The sequence below is a fragment of the Silene latifolia genome, chromosome 6, assembly GCF_048544455.1.
Source record: "Silene latifolia isolate original U9 population chromosome 6, ASM4854445v1, whole genome shotgun sequence".
NCBI lineage: Eukaryota > Viridiplantae > Streptophyta > Magnoliopsida > Caryophyllales > Caryophyllaceae > Silene > Silene latifolia.
The window spans coordinates 119,295,608-119,307,402 of NC_133531.1; the positions used below are offsets into that span (position 1 = coordinate 119,295,608).

The 11,795-nt window shown below is 37.8% G+C and overlaps 1 non-coding gene across 1 annotated transcript; it reads right to left on the minus strand.

Annotated features, from left to right (window-relative positions):
- Positions 1-377: 377 nt before the first annotated feature.
- On the minus strand, positions 378-484 carry LOC141589115 (small nucleolar RNA R71). The gene has a single exon (XR_012520067.1). It is a non-coding gene; the product is annotated as a small nucleolar RNA R71 (small nucleolar RNA).
- Between the last annotated feature and the right edge of the window lie 11,311 nt (positions 485-11,795).

Consider the following 11,795-nt stretch of genomic DNA (forward strand, 5'->3'; position numbering starts at 1 on the left):
CTACAATGCCAAAATTCTCGTCACACTCCGTACCCACCGAGGAGAATCTACCAAATGGTACTCCTACACCACAACATCTCACCGGAAATTTCATTGCCAAATCCGCCTTTATCCAATTAGTTGAAAGAAGCCAATTTGGGGGGATGCCTAGTGAAGACCCTCACTCTCATATGGAGGCTTTTTGTGACTATTGTGATGCGATCTCACAAACCGGTGTAACTCAAGACCAAATTAGATGGGTCTTATTTCCATTTTCTCTAATTGGCACCGCCAAACAATGGTTGAAAGGCCTTGATAAGGCTACTCTCGGAATTGATTCTTGGAAGAAGTTGGCTCTAGCTTTCTACAAAAAATTCTACCCACCGGAAAAGACTAACATGCTAAGAGCTCAAATTACGGGTTTTAAGCAAAGGGACGAAGAATCTTTGTATGAAGCTTGGGAGCGTTTCAAAGGAATTTGTCGCTCATGTCCTCATCATGGACTTAGCGAATGGTTCTTGGTTCAACAATTTTGGAATGGTCTTTATGAAGACTCAAGAAATATCCTTAATATGGGATCGAATGGGATGTTCACCGAGGTTGATGACAACCAAACTTGGAGCAAAATTGAAGAGATGGCAATCCACAATTCACAATATTGTAGACCTCGCAAGGCTACTAGAGGAGGAAAGCACGAAGTGGACGCCGTTACTCAATTAGGTGCCCAACTAAGCTCCCATATCGATACTATCAACTTGAAGTTCGAAAAAGCAATGGCTAGACTTGAAGAAGTCTCAAAATCACCAAAGCATCATGTCAATGCCATGACGGCATCTTCATCAATCCCAAGTGGGATATGTGAGAATTGTGGAACTTTGGGTCATGACCCAAGTGAGTGTAGGGGAATAACCGAACAAGTTAATGCTTTCCAAGCATATAAAAGTGGTACCCCTTATTCAAATTTTTACAATGAGAATACCAAATTCCATCCAAATCTCTCATACAAAAGCCAAAATGTTCAAAACCCACAAACAACATACACTCCGCCACCCATGAGAAATCAAAACCAAAGACCCTTTTACAACCAAAACCAAAGTTATCAAAATCAAAATCCATACAATCAACAACATGACCAAGGTTTGGATGTCCAAAAAGTGGTCCTCCAAATGCAAAAGAATCAACAAGAGTTTTTCACTCAAATGCAAAAAGATAGTCAAGCAAAGGAAATCACCATCAACAACATTCTAGCTCACACCAAGATGTTGGAAACCCAATTGACTCAACTAGCATCTTCAAGCTCACAAAGACAAAAGGGGCAATTACCACCTCAAAGTAATCCCCCTAGACATGAAACGGTTAGTGCTATCCACTTGAGGAGTGGCACAAGGTATGAAGCACCGAAGAAGCAAGTTGAGAATGAAGTTGTGGAAGCTAGTGATAAGGAAGAAGTTGTGCAAAACTCCAAGGTTGGAGAACAATCAAAAGAAGAAAGTTTAAAGAAAAATGAAGACAAGGCCAAGGAGAAAGAGCCCGTTGTGATTAGACTTCCTTTTCCAAGTCGTCAAGCCAAGCCCAAATTTGATGACCAACTTGGAAAGTTTATGGAAATTCTGAAGAAATTGGAAGTCTCAATTCCTTTCACGGAATTAATCAATCACGTGCCGGCCTATGCGAAATACATGAAAGATATCCTCACAAAGAAGAAGTCTATCCGGAAACTTGAGACTATCGCCTTCACTAAGGTGAGTAGTGCAATACTTCAAGGGAGTTCACCTCCAAAACTAAAGGATCCGGGAAGCTTCTCAATACCGTGTACCATTGGCGACACGACGATCAACAATGCCTTATGTGATCTAGGGGCTAGTGTGAGTGTCATGCCATACTCGGTGAGTAAAAGGTTGGGGATGGGAGAGCTTAAATGCACCAACATCACACTTCAAATGGCCGATAGATCGACGAAGACACCATTAGGGATATGGGAAGATGTCCCCGTGCGAATTGGGAAGTTTTTCATCCCGGTGGACTTTGTCATCGTTGATATGGAGGAAGATTCCAACATTCCAATCATTCTAGGAAGACCTTTCCTACACACCGCGGGTGCGGTGATTGATGTGAAACATGGTGAGCTCACTCTAGAAGTGGGAGATGAAAGTATAACTTTTAATCTTGACAAAACCATGAGAGCTCCCCATTTGCATGAGCCATGTTTTATGGTTGATCATTATTGTCGGAAAGATGAAAGGAAGAAATCGGAACTCCAATGGAAAAGGAAAATTGAAGATGCTCCATTCAAAGAGCAAGTGAATTATGACAAGGAGAGCTTGCAAAGCTCATCAAAATCAATCAAGGAAGAAGAAGATGTCCTCATTGGCCAAGAGAAGAAATTGGGAGAGTTATCTCCATCTAAGCAAGAGATTTTCAATGATCAACTCAATGAAGTTTGTGGTCTTTGGGACGACGAATTTGAAGGGATTTTCAATCCCTACATTGGACATGCTATTGACCACGATCGACAACAAGGGCCAAGGTCTATTGAGGACCTCTACCATGATAATGAACAAGCTTTTGATTACTTCTTCAAGGTGTTGAGCAACATCAACAACACCTTGAACATGCCCCCTTGACATCTCATCAAGAATGAGAGTTTGGTGGAGTCCTCCCTAAACCACCACTTGTAAATATTTCTAACTCCCTAACTTATATTTCAATTCTTGTATTGCATTTTTGTCATCTTTGGATTTATCTTACGTACTTTGATCAAAATAATTGTCATGTTTGAGAGAAGTGAGGGAGGGACTAACGATTTCAATTGATGTGTAGTGCTTTTAACTTAGTGTGGGGATGGCAATTGCCTAGGCTATCCATGCCTTAGTAGTGCCCCCACAATGAAGAACACAAGACTTGAAGAAAGAATGGAAGAACGGTATGGGAAATGCTTTGTGCACGGATGGAACTGAATCCGTGTACACAGGGGAAGAATCCGAGCGGATTCCCAAGAATCCGCCCGTCTTTTGCAATCCGAGCGTCCTGCAGGAAAGACGCCCGTCTTGAACTGAGCTCCATTTTGAAAAATTCCTGACTGTAACTGAATCCGGGCGTCCTGTGAAGAATCCGCCCGTCTTAAAGAATCCGTCCGTCTTGTATAAAATCCGTCCGTCTTTGCAGCTGAGGAAAACAAGCAAATTTTTCTGGACTGAAATCCGTCCGTCTTTCAGCAAATCCGCCCGTCCCATGTTCAGCAAATCCGAGCGGATTGTACCAAATCCGCCCGTCTTTAGGCGAGTTTTTGCAAAGGTAGAAGAACCAGAATCCGCACGGATTGAGCCTAATCCGCACGGATTGCCCCTGCAGTTTTGAAATTTTCGGCCTCTTTAAAACCCCTCCCACCTTCATTCATTCATTCATTCATTCATAAACACTACCCACAACATCAAAACCCTCATCCTCTCCATCAAAAAAAAAAAAAAAAAAAAAAACAAAAACCCTCAACAAAATTCACCAAACACAAATCAAACCATCCTTCCAACAACAAATTAATCATTCATCCTTCATCAAAAATCAAAACCAAGCACAAAATCTTCAACCTTTGAGTCGATTTTTGTTTTCATAAAGGCAAAGCCTTTCACCTTCAAATCGATTTGGGCATACTATAAATTGAAGATTTTCCACTCTTCTCTTGGTTTAATTCATCAATGGCAAGGACTAAGGGACCAACAAAGGCACCAAAGGCTAAAGCACTCTCACAAAGGCAAAAGGCACTACAAACAAAGAAAGCATTGGCTATGGTGGTAGCAACACCAAACTTGGAAGTGCAACAACAACAACAACCTTCTATGGGAGCAACAACACCTTCTACTCCGGTAATTAATCAACTTTTGCATTATCCGGAGGTAACTTTTATTTCCGATACCCATAGAAATACCTTTGTCAAGTTTGCTATGAAGTCATTACAATCCACCAAATTCATATGTAAAGATACCTTGGAAAAATTGGGTGTTCTTGAGCAAACAAAAGCCTTTTTCAATGCCATGGGGTTGAAGAAATTGTTTGAAACAAAGGAATTGACATACCCCTCCCTTGTCTTGGAATTTTTAAGTTCTTTGAAAGTCACCAAAGTTGAGAATAGGGAGAATATCGAGTTTCGTCTAGCTAATGTTAGTAGACGCATTACCTTTAGGGAATTGGGTGAAATTTTGGGTCTAAGTGATGAACCGAAATATTTCAAGAGTTATGGAAAGTATGACCCCGCACCTCTTTGGGAGGCAATCTCCGGGAAGAAATTTGAGGATTTTCATGCGAGTCGTGCTCTTTTGGTCCATCATCCGGGCATAAGAGTCTGGCACAAGGTAGTGGGTAACACCATAATTGCTAGGAAAGATACCAACCATTTCACAAGACTTGATTTTATTCTCCTTGAATCGGCTTTGAATATCGGAAGAGTTCACACCAAGCCTTACAATTCTTTGAGGCTCTTGGTAGATAGATGGCTTAATGTTGATAGTGGGAAGAAGGGCACGACCGTTATTGTCAATGGCGGCCTAGTCACACTCCTAGCTAAGCACTTTGATCCTAACTTCAATAAGGATAACAAGTACAAAGCAAAGGAGGGTGGCCATCTTGTTGATATGAATATTATGATTCACAAGTTCAAGTGGGTTGCCCATAACCCCCTTGACACTAAGTATGGATGGCTAACTAGTGAAGCTAGATCGTTCACCTTGCCTTCAAAGATTTACCGTCTAAGCGTTCACCGGACCAATTATTTACTTCCCCTATCCGAAGAAGCCGGGTATATCATTCAACAACAAAAGGGCGATCTTGAAATGCCCTCCACTTCCATTGTCATACCACCTTACCCCTTTGAGTATGAAGAGTTCAAGCCGGAAGGAGTTGAAGTTGGGAAAGACTATGTGACTCTTCTCATGCAAGCAATGCACAAGCAAGCCAATGAAGATCGGAAAAATGCCTACTTGGCTCAATATCCACCCCTCCTACATCTAGCTAGGCAAGGACTCCTTGATCCATCTTGTCCTTTGCCTAGTTGGGCGGATAGAGAAGCCTTATTTCCGGGTGCATCTAGGGACGTTGTGGGTGACAATGAGGTTGTTGGAAATGATGAAGAAGTTGATGATAATATTGAGGAAGAAGCAAGAGAAGAAGATGATGATGAGGAAGATGAGGAAGAAAGTGAAGAAGCAAATGACAAGGAAAGTGGTAATGTCTCCACTTCTCAAGAGGGAAGTGATGGTGATAGCATGATGGAAGACTAGCAAGCCTTGGAGACTCCTACACTCTCATGGTTTGTCTATTTTTCTCTTTGTATCTTATTTCATTTTGATCATTGTTGGAGTAGTCCTAGCCCCATTAGAGGACTCACACCTCGGTACCATTGAGGTGTTCTCATTCTTTTGTTCCCATTTTCAAAATCCAAAATGACAAATTAATTTCATGCATAGCATAGTGTGTGCATGAACTACACCCATCCTTTGACATTAGCAATAGTGTCTTACTCGGTTTGGGGAAGTTAATGCATACACAACGGGAGGTAATCTAAATTATCCTCTCCGTCATAACAAAAACCATGCATCATGTAGTGTAGCTTAGAATAGATTGCATTTAGTGTAGAAATCATGCATCATCTTTGCATAATTTCCATCACTTTGGCCATTGAGGACAATGCCCATATTAGTGTGGGGATGGGAATTCTAACATTTAACTCTTATTCAAAAATCCAAAAAAATTGAAAAATTTCAAAAATCATAAAAATTTGAAAAATCGAAAACCCAAAAACATGTTTATTTCCTTTTGTATAAATTGTCTTGTATATATTGTGTTTGTTCATCCTTGTTCACATTGATCGACTACGCCACATCCGAGACATGAGGATATTGAAGACCGCATGGTATGATCTTTCCAATCTCCTTTTTCCTCTTTATGTTAATGACTATGTGGCTTTATTTTGATTGATGCGGTACAACAATGTGAACTTAGGATTGCATCTAGTGTATATGTCATATTAGTTGGTAGAATCACTTGCATTAGGGTGTATAAATGTTAGTTGCATCATGGCATGTAGTTTGCATGTTAGAAAAATTTTGCGAAACCGTCTATTTGGGAAGCTTGACAAGTGTATATAGGCCCTAGTAGATGCTTTTTGTTCTTAAGACTTTGCTTGTTAGAATACTTGTAAAACACCCTAGGATGTGTCATGCTAGTATCCTTTGACCCATGGATTAAGGCCTAGTCAAGAGTACCTTGTGGTGTGATAACTCCTTGGCTACCGTTTATTCCAAGGTGACCCTTGAAACCATGCATCCATCCATCCATCATTCATCCATATTCTACCATACATTTTGTCATCAAAGGGAATGGGCACAAAAACAAAAAGAAATCAATTTGAGTTCAATGAAATGAAAAGTGAAAGAAAGTTTGCAAAATGCATCAAAAGAAAAGAGGAGTAACAAAAAAGAAAACTCCTATGCTTCAAATATAAGCCACCCTCCCTACATATGGGGTGACTTTTAAAATGTTCAAAAGAAATGCAAAGAAAAGAAAGTTGTCAAGTATTAAAATGCCAAAAATCAAAAAGAAATGGCAAGAAAGTGTTCTCAAATGTTATATGCCACAAGAAATTGGGGGAAAAACAACAATGAAAGCAAACTCCCAAAGTGAAACTCAAATATCTATCGATCCCTTTATCCATCGTATCCATTTTTGTGCATGGTAGAGAGGGGACGACCCTTCTTCTTGTCTAGGCAAGAGGGGGAATTCCGCGATCCTCCAGTGTTTCTAACACCATAGGGAGTCTACTCTTGACAAAAGCATTTAATGATTGAGGACAAAGGTACCCTAGCTTGACACAACTTGGAGGTGATTTATTGGTATCCTTCTAGGCTTAGTAGTTTGAAGAAATTGCATCTATGAAGGAGTGTGTACCCTTGAATTGCTTCCCTTGTAGATAATTTCCGCCACTTAGATGAGGAAAGTGGCTATTCTTTTGTAGATGCATCCATTACTTGTTTTGCGTGCTTAATGTTTGGATGTGTCGCCATTTTGGCAAGACCTACCTTGCCTTGCAAGAAGGCATCCTACCTCATGGTTGTCTTGTTGTGAGTTGAAGGGGCGGAGTGAGACCCGCTAATTGTCTCATATCGGCTATTAATATTAGGATAGGTTAGTATTGGTCCTAGTCTTAGTCACCTCTTTACTCGGGACGAGCAAAGGTTCGGTTTGGGGATATTTGATGTGGCCATAATTAGTGCACATTTAGTCCCCGAATTAGCCTCGTTTCCATGCTTTTTAGTGCATATTTGGGTCATTTACTATCTTTAGTTCTTTGTTTTGCATTTTCTTTGAGATTTTGATCCCTTGGTAGGAAAGGAGTAAGAATCTTGCATTTTCATGGCAAAACAAGACTAAATTGATCGAATTCAATGACCAGCATCAAGGAGAGACAAGATTAGAAGGCCTTTGTACATATTATAGTAGAAGAGAAAATGTTGAGAAAAGATCCTTGAGTCTCCAAAGAAATCCCCAAGGAATTTATGAAGAAAAGGGAAGAAAAGAAGAAGAATTGTTGCTGACTGACAATCCGAGCGGATTGTCACCAATCCGTTCGTCCCGCAGCAGCACAATCCGAGCGGATTCCCTCAAAGACGCTCGGATTCCACCTCCACAATCCGCCCGGATTCTCTTAAATCCGCTCGGATTCCAACGCCAGAATCCGCCCGTCCCGACCCTATTCCGCCCGGATTCCAGCACAACACGGTTTCCTCTTCTCCAAGCTACGAAAAGAGAAGCCCTTCTCTCAAAAATACCGGAGTCTCCTTGCTCAACTTAAAAAGTGTAATTACTAGTTTAGCCCTGAGTTAACCTAATGCATCCTCCCTAATTTTCACTATAAACTAGTTTTTGAACCCGTGCCCGCACGGACGATCTTCAAAATTGCATTATAAATTTATTTATATTATAATTGTAATTGTCATAATATGTATAGAAAAAAAACTCATTTATGTGCCTTTAATTGAGTATATAATTTGTATATCCAACACCATGTAATAACAACCATACTCTAAAACCATACACGATGTGCATCACGCTCATTTTTTGCTCTATGTATTTCTGCCCAAAGCAAAGCTGCTTTACTTGACTTCGTTCTCCCTCTATTATTCAATTACGTAGTCAACTTTTCCTTCTAAATTATTAAATTACCCTTTATAATTCACATTCTTTAGCCAAAATCCATTATGATTCAGTCAATTTATATCATCCATGGTGGATAAAACTTCAATGGTGGATGCAACATCATATTTATTAACATTAGTGTTATTGATGTTTGATGCTTGAGGTGGATATTATAGATATGTAAAACTCATCCTTCAGCTACCATTTACCAGGGAAACAATGTTTAAAATTCTTCTCCCATCACTCTCCAAATATCTTTCTTAAATGTATTTAACAAATGATTGTCTTCCAATACATCGAAGACAATTCAAAGTTCATCTGGCTAGTCGACTCGGCTCGAATTTTTGTCTCAAATCCTAGTGCCCCGTCTTACAGTTTTGGATATTTTTTTTATCGATTTACATGTTTTATTTTCTTTTTAGGGTTTTTTACATGGTACCGTCGTGTTTTTTTAGAATTCTATGCGGTACCCATCGATTTTCCAAAGCATCGCGGATTCACGGTTACCCCTAAACTTGATGAAAACCTTTCAAAATATCGAAAATGCACCAATCCCCCTCTTTCAAAAGTTTATTTTATGCACTTTTTGTTGATCTTTTGACAATAATTTGTCATACCATTAATACAAATATCATTTTCTTAATCGTAAACATATTTTCCTTACAAAATTTAACTATTTGAAAACGCGACTTTTAGGGTACCACCGGTATTTTTAAAAAATGAGGGTATCATGTACAATTCTTCATTCTTGATTGTAGCAATGTCGACAAAACTTCGAAGACAGTTTTTTGGTTGGAGTTTTTTTTGGATGGAATACAATTCCTTGGAATCCCATACTCACCTTTCCTCTCAATTTTTTAACTCAATTCCCCTCTCCATAGACCTGGCAAAATCAACCCGACCCGATTGATTTGACCAGAAAAGGCTGACCCGAAACCCGAAATTGACCCGAAATGCCGCACCCGAATGACACCCAAAATTCGAATTGACCCGACCCGACCTGAAAATGACCCGAGCTTTTATGGACCAGTAACAGACCCAACCCGAAATGACCCGATCCAAAACCACCCAACCCGAAAATGATCCAATAAAATATATCTTTAGTTGACCACAAAAGACTTGCAATGTCTTTTTTTCTTTTAATCATTAACCCGAAAATGACCCGACCCGAAACAACCCAATCCGCTTGACCCGAAAATGACCCGACAAACATACCTGAAACGACCCAGAACCCAAAAGGACCTGATATTGTCCCAAACCCGAACTGACTCAACTCGAATTGGCCTGACCCGAACTCGACCCGTTAACCCGTTTTGCCAGGTCTACGGCTCTCCATAAAATTTTAAAGTGAACCAAATAATTATTAATATGCATGGGGTTCCATATCCATTTCCCCATGGCATCTTAATCTATTCCAATTCATTCCGACCTTTTGAACCAAACACCCCCCGAGATATTTGTACCCATATTGAACTACTGAAATTTTTTGACATTTAATATTATTTTATTCCTTTAAATATTTTAGTATGCAAAAGTTAAATTAGAATAGTTAAATTTTTTAATTTAGAAATAACATATTCATTTCCCGAGTTATGACACGTGACAACAAAATAAGCACCCGATTTCTATTTTAATATAATATAAATATGATATGATGAACCGACCAATAATCTAAATTGACCAAACCAAAACATTGGCCCAAACTTTGTTGCATTAATATTGTACCTATCATTATTCAAATGACATCTAAATTCAAAATTGAACTCATTGCAAATTACACGATCAAAACTGATATGAATCTATTTTGATTTATTCTCGACCTAAATCCTTTAAATGATAAAGACTGAAGCTATGAACAACTAATTAAACTGGGGAATTTATTGTCTTCAATCATTTGTTACAATTATTTTTGAAAGAACATGATGAATATAAAATATACAACCTGTGAGCAAAATTGAATTGTTGGTAGGTCTTACATACTTTCAAATGGTAAAAAAAATATTGAATTGTTCTGGTTAAGTAATCTTATGTCTCAACTCAAAAACTTTGGAGAGACGGTCTCTCACTAAGTCACTGAAAGATTTTTAGTCGTAACCCTTTATGTATTTCTTCATACCCCTTTTATTATTGGTTATGATCTCTTTTATTTGGTACTCCCAATCACAGTCGTTTGTTTACATATTCCATTTGAGGGTGTCTAGTCAATTGTTTATCGTTCTATTTTGGGAATGCCTTTGATGAGCAGTTTTATCCTCCACACTAAATTTGATCCACTTGTCATTTAATAATTGATTCGCTCTTCTTTCGTTGGTCTTTCTGCCAAAACCAAAGGTAAATAAATGACCGAGACAGAGGTAATGCATGTTTTCATAACAATCATAACTATTTTATAATATATTGTAACCATTTTTATTATTACCCTATTTTTATAGTTTATTTTCTTATTTTATTACCTCTAATACCATTTTGGCGGTTGAATTAATATCAACTCTTATATCATACACTTCGATGTGGTATTTTATACACATTAAACTAAATCATACGAAAACCACACTTTCTAACTAATTAAAAAGGACGTACAAATTTCTAGCTAAGTAAAAAGAATTCCCTCTTTGTTCCTTGTTGGTTTATCATTGAATATTTCAATTGAAACTGTCTTTTATACAGTATTGGCAATCGACATCTTAGTGATCTTACTATAGTTCATCAGCTCTAGTGGAGTACATCTTATCTTAGGTAAACCAAATAGTGAGATTTTCCCTTAAATTCTCAATCTTGTTTATTCATTAACTTAGAACACATAGACTTTGGGAAGGTCTCTCAAGAAGTAATTTACTCTAGAGTTAAAGACTACTCACAACTAATAGATTAATAATTTTTAGCAATAAACACAAAACATTCATCTTTCTAAAAAGATATCCATTTGCACGTCCTTCGAAAATTTAGAATTATTGCTTCAACAAATGATACAATTAAAAAAATTTAAACAAATTTACGGAAAAGTATGAGCATAATTACTGTTGTACATGTTTCACAATTCACATCATGTGTTAACCGCTATGGAGTATTATAGAAACTAAGAAAAAAGATAAGACCTAAAAATATTGTAAAGATGGTACTCTCATTTATCAAAAAAAAAAAAAAATAGTACTCCGTGTCATTTATCAAGGAGTCAAGCTATATATTCAAAAATAATGATTTTTTTATGGTTAACAAATAAACCACCAAAATCTATATATACTATGGAAAGTTGATATAGAATTTTAATTTTAATTTCTAATACACTGTAATAATAAATATCAATTGCCATTATTTAAGCCGCGTGATATTTCTAAAAGATATTGTTTCCTTGTTTTGCTAATTGTTTGCTCCATAATTATTTCAGAATCTTTGGTTATTACTAAACTGAAATCGTGATTAAGCTAATTGATATATGGGTTTTTCTTTCACATAACCAATTTAGAGAATATTTCCTTAATTGTTTGTTTCCTAACTTTGTGTACGTTTAATTGTTTAAGTAACATTAACATAATTATGTTGATATTTAATAATGAATAATTTAGTCAATTTCTCTAAAAATGACATGTGGCAATGACACATGGCGATTATAGAGGCCACCGGTTTCTGCTTTA